Here is a 14,235-nt window from a genome sequence, read left to right as displayed (position 1 = left end):
TCATTCGTGTGTGTATATAAAGCTTGAAAGGATTTTGCCTTTTGAGAATATTGATATCTTAGTTATTAAAAATTATTTTATAATAAAAATTTTAGAAAATACATCTCTTTATTGAACATTATATTCAGATTATATTTTATTTTATAAACGTGCAATTTTAAAGATAATGATAAAATTCAAAATCATATTGATTTCTAATTTTATCCAACTAATGATGTTTTCTAGACACAATTTAACTTGCAATCAAAGTCATTAATATACTAATGCTTAATATATTTAGACATTCAAACAAATTTTTATAACAAAACTATTGAACATTGGAACAATATCTCTTAGAAACAAAATCTTAATTTTTAGGTTTATCTTTATTATAGAACCGTTTTATAAAATAAGACTCGACCAGAAAACTTTATATGAAGTTTTCTGCTGTCAAAACATTATGATTTCGTTCGACGTAAAACAAGAGTTTCAGAAATTGTCTGAACATGACAGAACTAAATAATCTTTTTATAGACAATTTAGAAAAACATAAACAGTACAAGTAATCTATAAAGAGGTAGATAGAGAAAGTTTCTATCTTTTCATTGCTTCAGGGAATGTTGCCAAAAACTTTTCAACTTGAAATGCGTGTATGATGCGATGGAAAATATTAGATAAACCCTATCAAAGGAATTTTATCTGCTGTTTTAGCTTTTTATTACAGTAGGTTCAAGCTTGATGCCTTGCACTTAATGGATTAAATGATATCAACCTCAAGCAGTGAAGCGATAGTTAAGGTAAAATCGACAAATAAATGTTTATATCATGGTTAATAGTGTCGTAACATAACATTTCATGAGAAGTAGATTATACTTTCAATTCGAAGAACAGAAATATAACTAAATGTTAAGTAATAGCATGCACACATTCAAAATAGGTTATTATAAAATGTTGGCCTAGCTATGTTGTTTTTGCTTATGGCATTTGTTCGCTGACAATGTCAACGATTTTACGCCGAGGTTTAGAGTCTCTAGTTTAAGTAGCGCCATTTAGGGCCAAGTGCACGTCTTAGCTACTCATGCGCACTCTTTTCACGAGGTGAACTTCATTCATACATTTCATTCACTCATCCACAGATCGCAATTGAGACCTAAACCAGAGAACGATCACCTCTGTTCCAGTACCCTCAGTGGTACTGTCTTGATTTGTAGGACTTTGTAGCTACGATTTATAAGTGGCCCATCCACCATGTACACGGGAGAGACTTCGGCCTGCGGGTTCGAATTCACACCCAGGGGATGTGAATCCAAAGCCCAATCAAAAAGGTTATTCCGGCCTTTTGGCTTAGTCATAAATATGCTAAACTATGCCCTGATATTTCAAAATTATTTAAAGAGAAAATTACATTGATAACTGAATATCTTTTTTTTGGTCCTAAATAAGCTGTCATTCTATTAAACATCTAAAATTATTGATAAAAAGTGTTTATTAGAGTTATTAATGAACATTTTTTAATTATTTAAAATATAGAAAAATACATTAAATAAAAATGTAAGAACATTTTAAAATAGTAAAATCATTTTCAGTTCCTGTGTAATGAGTGCAGAGAGTTCAAACAGATGGCTAGAAGCAAGGTGTTGTCAAAAAGGATAGCAGATATATGCTGCCGATGGTAAATGTACTGGATGTCCATTCTAATCGTGAACCAATAGCTAATTTTTAAACGTTAAAAGATATGTATGTTTTACAGTTGAAAAATGTTTTAAACTACGTTTTATACTTTGTGATTTCAAATAAAGAATTCTTAAAAAATATGAAATCGAAATTTTTATGCAATTTCCTAGTCTTAATAATTATATTTAGCAAAAATTCTTGACATCCTAATACACCGAAAAAAAGTTTCATTGTTTTATGACTGAAACATATCGAATAACAATTACTTGAAGTAAATGAGGATTCTATTCGTGGTTACTTCATGGAATAATGGTCATCTAGCCGAAATGCAAAATATTTGTATTTTTGGGAAATTAAAATTATTAAAAATCCAATGTTTATTTTTAAAAACGTGATGTGTATTTTTAATATATGTATTCGTCAGATTAGCAGGAAAACAGATTTTCAGCTTTTACATGAAAAAAAAAGCGTTCATAAAAATAATCCTAAAACGACATCTAATGCAACAAATGAACATGATAAAAGCTGAATAATTTCATTGCAAAATGATAGTTCAAATATGATAAAATAAACAATTTTATGATATTGAAATCTTACTTAACTTGTTAAAACTTGCTTCGTTTGAGAACGTAAACACATTCGAAAAACAAACTCTTCCAAGATTACGTAGCATTGTTAGTGTAACAAATTTCCATGTCGTAATATTATGACTTATCAAATCTGCCATACTCTCTAGCTTCTCTTTCACAGATTTTATTTTCAAGAAATCCCAAAGGATATTTCTAATGAGTTTGAATCTTGGTGGCGTCTATCTGGTATTTCACAAAAATATCCTTTTCCAATACTGTTATTTCGAAATACATAAATCCGAAAAACACGAGATGAAAAGTTTGGGGTTTGGGGCTGCAACTCCCATCATGTTGAAATCACATTCTTGGGGAATTCCATAGTAAAAGAAATCGCTCCAAATGATCAGATGGTAGCGAATAAAATTAAAATAACTGTATTTTAAGCAGACGTTAATGCATAATCGAAGAACATTTACAGATCAAGTTGATTGATTTCTATTTGATCACATGTTATGAGAATTTTGAACAACTGAAAGTGAGTGTTGCTTGTCTTTAAATTTTAACAAAAGAAGACTTTCCCTGAAGGAAAATAAGAAACCTCTACAGTTTTTATGTCAGAAATATTCTTATATCTAAGTTTGAGCATTTAAATTGAATATAATTAATTGCAATTATGTTTTAAATTGTTAACTGCAATAGATAATTTGATTCTACAGATTTTCCTTCAAATTCAAATTCTTCTATTTTTAATCTTATTCTATTTCAAATTTATTTTAAATTTGACTGACTGAAGGTTGCAATTTTTGATTTTATAATTTGTTTTTGAATCAGCAAATGATTATATAATATTAATAAAGTTATAATAAGTTAAAAAAATCTTATTTCTTGTAATGTAATCCTCCGTGTGGCCATGTCATTAAAAGCAAAGTCAAAATTAAAATTTAGTTGAATTACACATTTATTTTCAATCCATTGTTTTTGTTCCAAAAAATGTTATAAAAATCTTATTCTTTACAATTTAGAACAATAATTTACCTACAATTAAGAGGTAAGTATTCTTCCTAGCATTATTTCTAAAATATATTTACCCTTGATGTTCAAGGTTAAGTATGCTTAACATTCTAGTGTGGTTTCACTAGAATGTTAAGAGGAATTAACTAATGATTACTAGGAAATGGATGGATTTCTAGGATTACTCCTAATTTCATAAATAACTTAGTTAGATGTATATCATAATAATAGAATTCGATGTTTCTTTATTTTATCAGATGTATATCATATTTAAACCTTAAAGAATTTTTAAAAAATGTTCTGTTGTTATATCTTGTAAAAGGTTAAATAAAATGATTAACAATAAAACGTATTAAAGATTTTTGAAGAAGATGTTTAAACATTAAACGTATTTTCTAAGAAATTGTTTTATTTTTTCATTTCAACTCCCCCCTTCCCCTCCCTTTTTACATATTTCAGAATAAGTGGAATTTAACTGTTAAGATCTCTAAATGTCATAAGTTAAGCCATATTTAACTGTAGATGTGTGGGTCACTTCTACCTATTCTACCACAAGAAATTTTAAAATGTTAAAGTCTGTTACTCAGTGTGATTCCAAGGATCGTATGATCCTTTAAAACTCTAGATTTCATAGTTTTTCAACTGCGTTTTTTGATTTAAACCATAAAAAAACAATACTGTTCTTAAATGCATTTAAAGCATTTTTCAAACTGGAAATGTAAGTCTCTCTTTATGGTACAGAAAGCAGTAATTTGTCCTCGATTAGAATAGGCATCCAACATATATAATATTCTATTTCGAGGTTCTAACCATTCAGCATTTTTAGCATTTTCAATTGTGGACACCTTACAAAAACGCTGATTATATGCATTACCATTGATTTTGAACACTGAAAAATGAATTGGGGAAAGACAACAATAGGGACAATTTCAAAATGGAATAATTTACATTGTGGAAGAAATGTGACAATTCTTCTTAAAAAAAGATCCAAAGCTTTATTTTTTAATGTAATTATAAGGAAAGATCAACATTTCATTTATAAATAATAAATATTTGTATTTATTATTTATATACAATATAAACAATTATATTTTTTATAAAATGATGTAAATGTATTTTTATCTTTTAAGCTTATAAACACACTCAAATGAAAACAGAAATAATGTTCATAACTTTTATACATGGTTATTTTTTAAATTGGAGTTATTCAGAATTGTATGTTATTATGAATATTTTACTAATAAAAATTTATTTATTTCTGCTTATAATTACATCTCTAGGGAAAATGTTTGTAAAATAACATTCGGAAAACAAAGACCAAACAATTGTCGCATAAATTCATTAATTTTTGAAAAAAAAATTAAAATAAATACAAAAAAATTATATTTACTGTAATTATAAAATGATGCATTCCGTCAAAAAAGTAACCCCATTTAAAAGTTATTCAAAAGCTAATATTTCTGTAGTCCAAGAAAAAAAAGTCTCTAAAATGTCACTAATTTTTGCTTATGCAGGAGAGTGTTGTCATATTAAAGTTCATATTAACTGAATTCTTTCAAATGACAATACCCAGGTTAGAATGAAAATTAAGATTCTTCATAGTAAATTAGCATCCGAATATTCATAAAATCTGTCGTTTCAAAGAAATAGAGGATAAATTATAGGCAACTAAAATTTACGAGCCTTGATAATAAATGAAGGCTGTCGTTTTTTCTGTGTATCAAGATATAATAGATGGATTACAATAATTGTTTATTTGTATTAAGCTGCTATTTAGTGTAAAAAAATATATGTTTTTTGAAATTAAAACTAATATTTTATAAAATTAATAAATTATTAAATTTATATCTTAAGAGTAATAATCTCAAATTTAACAGAAAATAAAGCAAATCTTCGAATATTATTTTAAACTAAAAATTAGATCTACAGTATTTTTGTTTTCAATAATTATAATTAACTTAATGTTTGAAATAGTGAGAAAAAAAATGAGTTTTAGAAATGTTAATTCAACAAACATTTAGATGGATATAGTTATAAAATTATAATTAAAGAAATATAAGAAAAAATAAGTTAAATAATGAATTTATGAATGCATTAAATATCGGTATAAGATATTAATCGAATATCATTATTAAAAATTATTAAAATTATAAAATTATCATTATTAAATTCAAAGATGTATTAATCCATTTCTTTCTATAGTTTTTTCACTAAAAGTGTACTGAATATAATGTAGCTTAAAAACATTCACCTTTGTTATAAATTATATATATTTTTAGTGTATAACCAAATATTCTTGGTAAATATGTTTTTTTCATTAAAATATCAAATTTATACGCATTCGGTTATTCTATAGATCATTCTAACGATTTTTTTTATTTCATGTTAATTAATAAATTTCTCAGAATATTCGTTTAAAAATTCTGCACAGCATGAGGATAATGTTATGACATAACGAAAATCAGTCTTTCTTTCATAATTCTGGTTTTATATATTTAAAAGTGAAATGGTATGTTTAAGGTTTTTTATGTATAAAAAGAAACTTTTATAAATAACTTTTGTTAATATTATGTCTTTTATTTATTTGTCTTCATTTCCCTTCATGAAAATAAAGATAAGTAATTTTGAATTCATATTTTAATAAATATCTGGAATCATACTTTTTAATGTCTATGGATCATATAAAAACTGCTGAAAATTTTAATATTAGAAAATAAGTAAATTATTGATTTAATCAGCGAAAATATAAAAAAAATAAATAAAGTCTAGCTTTATATTAAAGACCAGTTTTCTTTTTCTCTTATATTGGAGATAATCACATAATCTTTTTTCTTGTATAACTTAGGTATATTGGCTGAAATTGTTTCATATTTAATTTTTTATAGTTTTTAAATACGCGAAATACTTCTGAGGACTGCAACTGCATAATTTGCAGTTGTTATGAAAAATATGAAGATCAGCTTGATACCAGAGCATTTTACGTGCATTGAAAGATGACACATTAATGAAAGAGAAAATCTTATTTTAGATTCAGAATAATCAGAAATGTTCGGATACTTCTTTGATAATCTAGACATAGGAAAGAATTACTTACATATATGATGCAAGATTCAAGCTATAATAAATCATATTCATAAATACCAAGACCTCTTTAAGGCCACAAAATTGCTAAGACTAAAATGTCACTCGTTAAAATCAGCCTAAATAATTCCCTCACCACTGTAATACCCTACAGAGCCAAAGAAACACGTTCTTCCAAAGGCAATCAAAACCCCAGGATCCAGATGACGCTACAGATTTCTGTCTCTGCAATGTTTGTTCATACACTTTGTATTTATATTATTCTTGTTCCTTTTATTTAGTTATTACTTCGCCAAAGTATAAAATATAACCGTGCATGATTTGACACCGATGGGATTCTCTATGGAGATCCCTGCATTCGTTTCTTTCTTTCTTTTCTATTATTTTCTTACCCGTCTTCCATCTTGTTCTCATACAACTGATTAGATAACTCAGTGTTACAGGCACAGGATAGCGTTATGTTATGTTATATTACAAAAACAACAACCCAAAAGAAACGAACCAGTATCTGTAACTTGTAAAAATATATGTACAATTTCTAAACAATTAGTTTGTTATCTTTATATATTAGTCAATAATAATGTGTAAAAATAGGTCCTTAATTACTTTTCAAATAAAAAGATTTTGGAATTAGAATATAAGTTTGAATCTCATATCTTAAAATTAAATTTATACCTAAACAATTGAGATCTTAGTGATCTTAGTGATTTAATTGAAAGTGTTATAATAACTTTTACGTTTATCTTAGAAATAAGATATAACAATTTGTTTTTAAAGGTTAAATTAAATTATGGAAGTCAGAAGCAAAGTAACAAAGTACCATTCTTTTTTATCTAATTATTGCTTGAGATTATTATTGCTCATTTTTGGATTTAACATAAAAATGTGTTTGTTAAAAAATAATAAAAAAGTTCATTTTTAATGGAAGAGTTCTATTTCTAAGTCAGTTTAAAATATTCAAAAAATTCTCGCCTCTAAAATCTGTCAATTCCAGAAAAATTCCACGGATGCACGCCTTCTGAGAAACTCGGGAACATGTATCATATTTTCATTACGAAAACCATTCGAGGAAAACATTTCTAAGATTTCACACAGGGGAAAAATCAATGTAACGGAGCTAAAAAAAAGTATTTTTAGATTTTAAGCAAAATGAAAAATTAAAAGGCAGAGTTTTGTCGAACTTATTTTTGTAAGTTTGCTAATGCAAACTTTCTGCACCGTTTCCAATTACCAAGCGGTTAAAGAATGTTTAATTCAATTGCTCGGGAAGTTTCCCGATATTGGGTTTCCTGGCAAATTATATTCTTTTTTGTCGTTTATATCAGAATCTTGCTGCATTTCATGATTTTAGATCAAATGATTGTTTTAGAATATTGTTCCGAGTTTTTGATTTAAGTAAAGTATTTTAATTCTTACTAAGGATAAAATTACCATAATTAGAAAGATACGTTAGTTTTTAGTAATTTAATTAAAAACTGAAAAAAGATGCTGAAGACTAAGTTTCGAAATTAAATTGATTTTAAATATTTATAAAAATTTTCAAATACAGTTTAATAGAGAGATATTCGTATTATTTAACATTATTTATAAGGCTTTATATTTTTATTTTCACGAATAATACAATAAAGCTATCCAGTGCTATACTGTTGATGTTATTTTAACATGTGCTGTATTTTAACTAAGAAAGATCTTGCACATCACTCATTGATTACAGTTTTTAAATATTTAAGTTTATTCATCAAATATAAAGTTTGAATATACCAAGAACATCATTTTTTAAGTGAGCTAATGAGGTACAATATTTATCAGCTGCTGGGATTTCTCAATAAATACATGCACTACCGAAAATTCTTCTGAGAATTTTCAGTATTTAAAAATATTTAGGAAAGGAACAAGGATTGATATTTTCTAACATATGGAGGAATTCTAATATATTTGGAAGAAAGAAGTTCCCGGAATACACTATTAACAGCTACTATTATCGAATTATTAGGTACTAGCCGCCTTTGGCGACCAGTCGGTTCGCCAGTATCACCGCTCGCTACAACTTTCAATTAAATATTGTAAGTAACTGGTCTCTTAATAGAATCTCAAACAATACATTTTTAATCTTCAAATTTTGATAGTCATACCAAACTTATACTGTTGTTTAAATCGTTTCGTTCAATTTACTATATATATTTTGCTAATTGGTTCATTTCCGGTAAAACTTCAACTTAAAGTAGAAATGATGAAATTGCAATTAATATAAAGATATTTTTTTAATAAAACCAAGCGTTTTATTTTATTTATCATCTTTATTGTTATTTATTTATTATTATTATTATCGAATATGAGTATTGCAAACAGAATCGCTCGGTATTATGTCTTATGTATACTACAAAATATTTTTCATAATTTATGTAATATCTCAAACAATAATTCAACAATAATTTCTCAGATTCAGCATAAAATTCAGTTTTTAGTTTTGCTTTCAAAAGGATTGAAATGAAATCAATAAAAATATTTTGTTCCGGCCTATAAATATATTTCAAAAATTATGAAGTCTAAATTTAATGCAGTAAGGTATCAGATTCTGAGAAATATTCTGGACACACCAAATTTTAAATAAATGAATGAATGTTTCTATTTTCCACGATCAACTAAGACTTATTTATGAAGTTTTAAATGGTAAACATTTAGAAAAACTCAACATTTTCATAATCTTAGGCCAATTAATCTTGAGAAACCTGCGCACTGATTGACGTATTTTCTTTGAAAAGATCGATGGAAATCTAAAATTATCCTTTTTTTATTGAATAGTGATATTCAAATTTTCATAAATCAGTCAGTTTCAGTGATTGATTTAGTTGATTGGAAATTAACTCTTTTTATTTAAAATATTAGTGTTTCAAGAACATTTTGTTATTCGTGATTTCTACAGCAAAAGCTTTATGTAAAATCAAAAATTCGTTATTTATTAGAGCATTTATTGAATCAAGTTACATAAAATATAATCATTTTCCATTTAGACCATTTTAGCAGATCTGTGTCTTACTAAAGGTTTACAAATTAGCTGTGTGGCCCTGATTTGAATGGATATCCTGTTCATATTAAACAAAACTTGCCTTAAAATAAAACTGATTTATTGGATTAATAATATAGAGAGTGTAAAAGATCATAAAATAATTTTTCTTGAATTTATTTTTTAGAAAAAATAATATTTCATATTTGTTTCATTTCCTACAGACACGTGCTAAAAATTATATTTTTGCAGATTTCATTTCCAAAACGATTTAATTTATTTTTAATTGGAGATTTAATCAATGTGATGGCAACACTTTGAAAAAGCTATTTTTCCCATAAATGCGAAACGTGCTCGTGCAGCTTAAATTTTATTTTTATTTTATACGAAAAAAATTGTTGAAAAATATAGTTCAAATATTTATTTAAAAATTCATTAAAAATAGAAATTTAATTTTAAGGTTAAAACATTAGTATCATTTAAAAGATAAATTTTTGATCTTTAACTTCATGTAAAAATATTTTTTGTGCGGTAATATTTTCGAAAGTTATAGCAGAAACAAGCCAAAATTTCGCTTAATTTTTGAATAAATAAAATTCTAATTAAAAATTCGAAAAAATAACCCCCAGGTGCACATTCCCGACCTCCAAGGTATACACGTGCCAAATTTGGTATCTGTAGGTTGAATGGTCTGGCCTGTAGAGCGCCAACACACACGCACACATTGAGCTTTATTATAAGTATAGATTAGCGATCAATATCGAATATTGAATAATCGGAGAGCCACGACCATAAACTATGGGTGAGTTCTAAAGACTATCATTCGGTATAACTTTTCCCATAGGAATCACGTCCCGTCATCGATGGGGAGTAACTGACCCCATACTGTTTCCATATCCACAAAGATGGAAAGAGCGAATCAAATACCGGAAGATTCGCACCCCCACATCTGAGGTAACCCCTCGAAAGGTTACCCCAGATTATACATAAATGTACTATTTTATTCTATATAAAATTCATTTCGACGTCTCTTGATTAAAAATTCTTTAATTTGCAAGAAATTACTATCAAAGTGCTGCGTGGTTCTCATGAACTATATGGCTGTCTCAAACTCCTTTAGTTTATCTTTATTTTTTAAAAGATAAAAAAAAGCAATTAAATGTATTCATAAGACTATTTTAGAAACATTTGTAAAAATACTCAATTTCTGTTTGAAACAAACAATAATAAGTCACTTTGAAACAATTATCCATTTCATATACATTGTCGTCTCTACGAAAAATGTTTACGTATAAATAGTCAAGGTGAAAAAGTGTTTAAAATAGAAAATGGAAAAATACACACATTTCCAAGGATTTATTCCCCCCTCAGGAACCCACCTTCTCTAAGTGGGTAAGGGTGTCCCACTCCCGAGGTACCCAGGGATCTTTACTCCCGTCATGTTTACCCTCTCCTCCGTTTTATACGTCTGGCGCAGTCTGGCCAGGTTCTTGCGCCATTAAAATCCACAAATCCAATCCAATCCAGTATAAAGATTTATTTATCAAAATGATTTGGATTTTCAAAATGATCATTTTGAGCAATTTAATTAACTATTTAATTTAAAAGTAAAGATAATAATTTAAAACACGCTCCAGGAATTTCCTTCATCTTCATAGATTGATTTTGTAAATATCCAGTTTAAATTTATATTTTATTTAAAATATTTCATTGTTCTAGGAATTAAAGATTTTACTGAGAGATTTGGATATTTTTAAAGAAAATTCGAGGAATAGAAAAGTAATGAGTTCTAATTCTCACATTTTTAAATGATAAAATCAATAAAATCTTAAAGAAATTTGAACTTTTCAATGGAATTTTCGATTTTTTTTAAACAGTGAATGTTTTTTTAAATTTTAAGTAAATGATGTTGCTGTTAATAAGAATTTGTTACCGATTCACCAGCTATTTTTACTCTAAGTACATCAAATTGTTTATTTCACAAATTTCATTACATTTTTCAGGAAAAAATAATTGCAGCTAAATGTTTGTCTTAAGGCTAACTTATTTATATTTATAAAGATCAGTGTCTGCTCATGTATGCGTATTTCTTTCATAAAATCTCAGTTTTTGTCTAAATTTGATGAAATCTGGTATTCACGTTTTTAAAAGATCATACAACAGATCATAAAAATTGCATCAAAGTTAAAAATGGCGCAACTTCTTGCTGTTCCTCTGCTATACTTTTCTCGCGTTTAATCCCGTTAGAATGATTATTGGGCCATTTTAAATTGTAAAATTTGTCCTTTGAACGATAGCAATTTAATAATCGTACAGTTTATTCCTCAATTTTAACATATTAAAAACATTTATGACTTTAAGTACTGAATATAAAATTAAGCCAGTTTGTTTTCTTAAACATTTTAATCATATTATCTTTTCCCATTGTTAAGCAATAATAAGCAATTTTTTTGGATGCATTAAGAATATTAACTAATTTCCTCTAACATGCAGTTCGATGTTACATACCTTTAAAATCATTGAAAGAAGCGATTCTTATTTCATTTTACATGATTTTCAAACTTTTACATTTGCTAATATTTTCACGGACTTTCGTTTGTTTTTCTGATAACAGATTTTGGGTTTCGTTTTAGTTTCTTAAACATTATAATTCGGATTTCTTTTCTTTTACACATTTTTTAAGAGAAAAATCTAATTTTAACTTTTAATAAAATTTATTTGGAAAATTCTGATAGTCAGCGTTTTGAAAATTTAATTTTTAGATAATATTTTGATATCGCATTAGGGAATTTATTTTTTTCCAGGTTTTCCCCCCTTATTTTTCAAAGCATCGTATTGCTCTCTCATCCTTTATGCATAATGACATAATAATTTTCCCCATTTGCAAATTTTTTACACTATGCGTGGTCATTCAAATGTGGAGCTTTACTCGGAGCTCTTAATAGTGAATTGCTTCATTTGGGAAACGAGCAATAAAAAGGTAATTTTTTCCACTTAAGTTTCAATTAAAAATATGTTCATAGGTTCATATATTTTTCGTCTTATCATACAGCAAAGACAAAGGTAAAATTTTTTATACATAGGAATTATACATTAATTACTTAACGGCTAGATAATTCAGTGTTTTAAGCTAAAGAATAATGGATAAATGCATTCATTCCATCAATTAAACATTATTAACACTATTATTTCATATAAAATGCGCCCTTTTGCAATCTCGCACAAAGATATATTACTAAAAATATAAATCGATTCAAGATTTTCATTTAGTATTTTATATATTATTTTACGTGAATCCTACGAACTTGATCGCCTTAGCATTAATCTTATACCTACATTCAATCGCCTTAGCATTAATTTTATGTCTATATTTAATGGTAGATTAAGTATTTGTGTTTTTCCATCTCATGTATTTAGAGATTCTATATTCAATAGAATACTTCCATTACATTCGTATTTTTATGATATCACTTCTTATTTAATTAATTTTGTCTAGTATAATTAATGCAACATTGTTTTATTTCTTCCGCATTTCACTTCCAGGGCAGTTCGTGATTTTCATATATTGGATTGAGAATTAATTCACGTATGTTTTTCAAATATATTTTCATTTTATTAGCTCGAAATATCTACGGATGGCAATACATAGAAGTATTGCCCATTCGCCATAAGCAAGGAGAAGCTCACGAGCAATTGATCAAATCATTCAGCAATTGATAAAACATTGATCAAATCAATGCCGGCTTGCATTGCAAACATTCGCATTCCTAAAATCATTTGTTAGGTACCTCATAATACTGATATTCCCGAGTGTTTTTTCTTTGAAAAATAAGAAAAAAGTCCTACTCCAACAAGAACTACAATGCCGGATTATGTTCTTAAGGAGTGAACATACAAAAGATGACCCCGTTTAACTGATTGCTACTAAGCAGACGTTTGCTCGGACATCATTTGAGAGTTCTCATAAAACTTCACGTTTCCATAATTTATTTGGGTGAGTGTCTCTAACGAACAAAGCAAGAGTCGAAAATATTCAAACAATCCTATTCAAAGAAGGAATATGAACTTTCGCAGTGGTATCCAGGCGCCTCGAGCACTTGCCGTAATTTCTTTGAATGGGCGTTTAGGGTCTTTTAATATTGAAAGACTTGAATACAAAATATAAAAGGTGTCGGTTATGATCAAATGGTATGAATTCTAACCTTTTGATATATTATTGTAATAATATTAAAATAAATAGAAATCTATTATATTTCAAAAAAAGAATTAATATCATCTAAATCATAAAATTCTCTTTCAAATAATATAGAATATTTGCATTGCGGTGTATCTCTGTATGCATTTTAAATTTCAAAATAAAATTTCTAGTGAATTATTTCTTAATCAAACATTTGAAGTTCACATATAAAACACTGCTTTTTCTCTCTAATTTTTACGTAGCATAATTTATTTTTATTCAGTTTCCGACTTACCATACTTATATATTTTTTCCTTTTACATAATGAAGGCATATATTTTTTTTACAATGAGTATATTTTTCACCAACTTTGTATTTGTTACATAATGCAATGATTGTTTTGATATTTTGCGCACTTCATATATAGCATTATATAGCATTATATATATATATATATATATATATATATATATATATATATATATATACGGCGTTATTATTATTTAACTAAGATTTCATTTACTCATAATTTAATTTTTCTTTATTTCATTTTTGTATGTCATAATACAATTTTATTTCCTACCTCCGCAAATGGAAAAAGAAGGCATAAGCTCTAAGAACGTAGATGTTGAAAGAAGGTAAACTTTCCCCTTAAAAATGTAATGAAATATCTCCCCGCTCTACTTGTACGTCAAAAATAATTATTTAATTTTAGTTAATTAAAATAAGGAATTTAGAAC

The sequence above is a fragment of the Argiope bruennichi genome, chromosome 1 (genome assembly GCF_947563725.1).
Source record: "Argiope bruennichi chromosome 1, qqArgBrue1.1, whole genome shotgun sequence".
Classification (NCBI taxonomy): Eukaryota; Metazoa; Arthropoda; class Arachnida; order Araneae; family Araneidae; genus Argiope; species Argiope bruennichi.
This window is presented reverse-complemented; position numbering follows the sequence as displayed.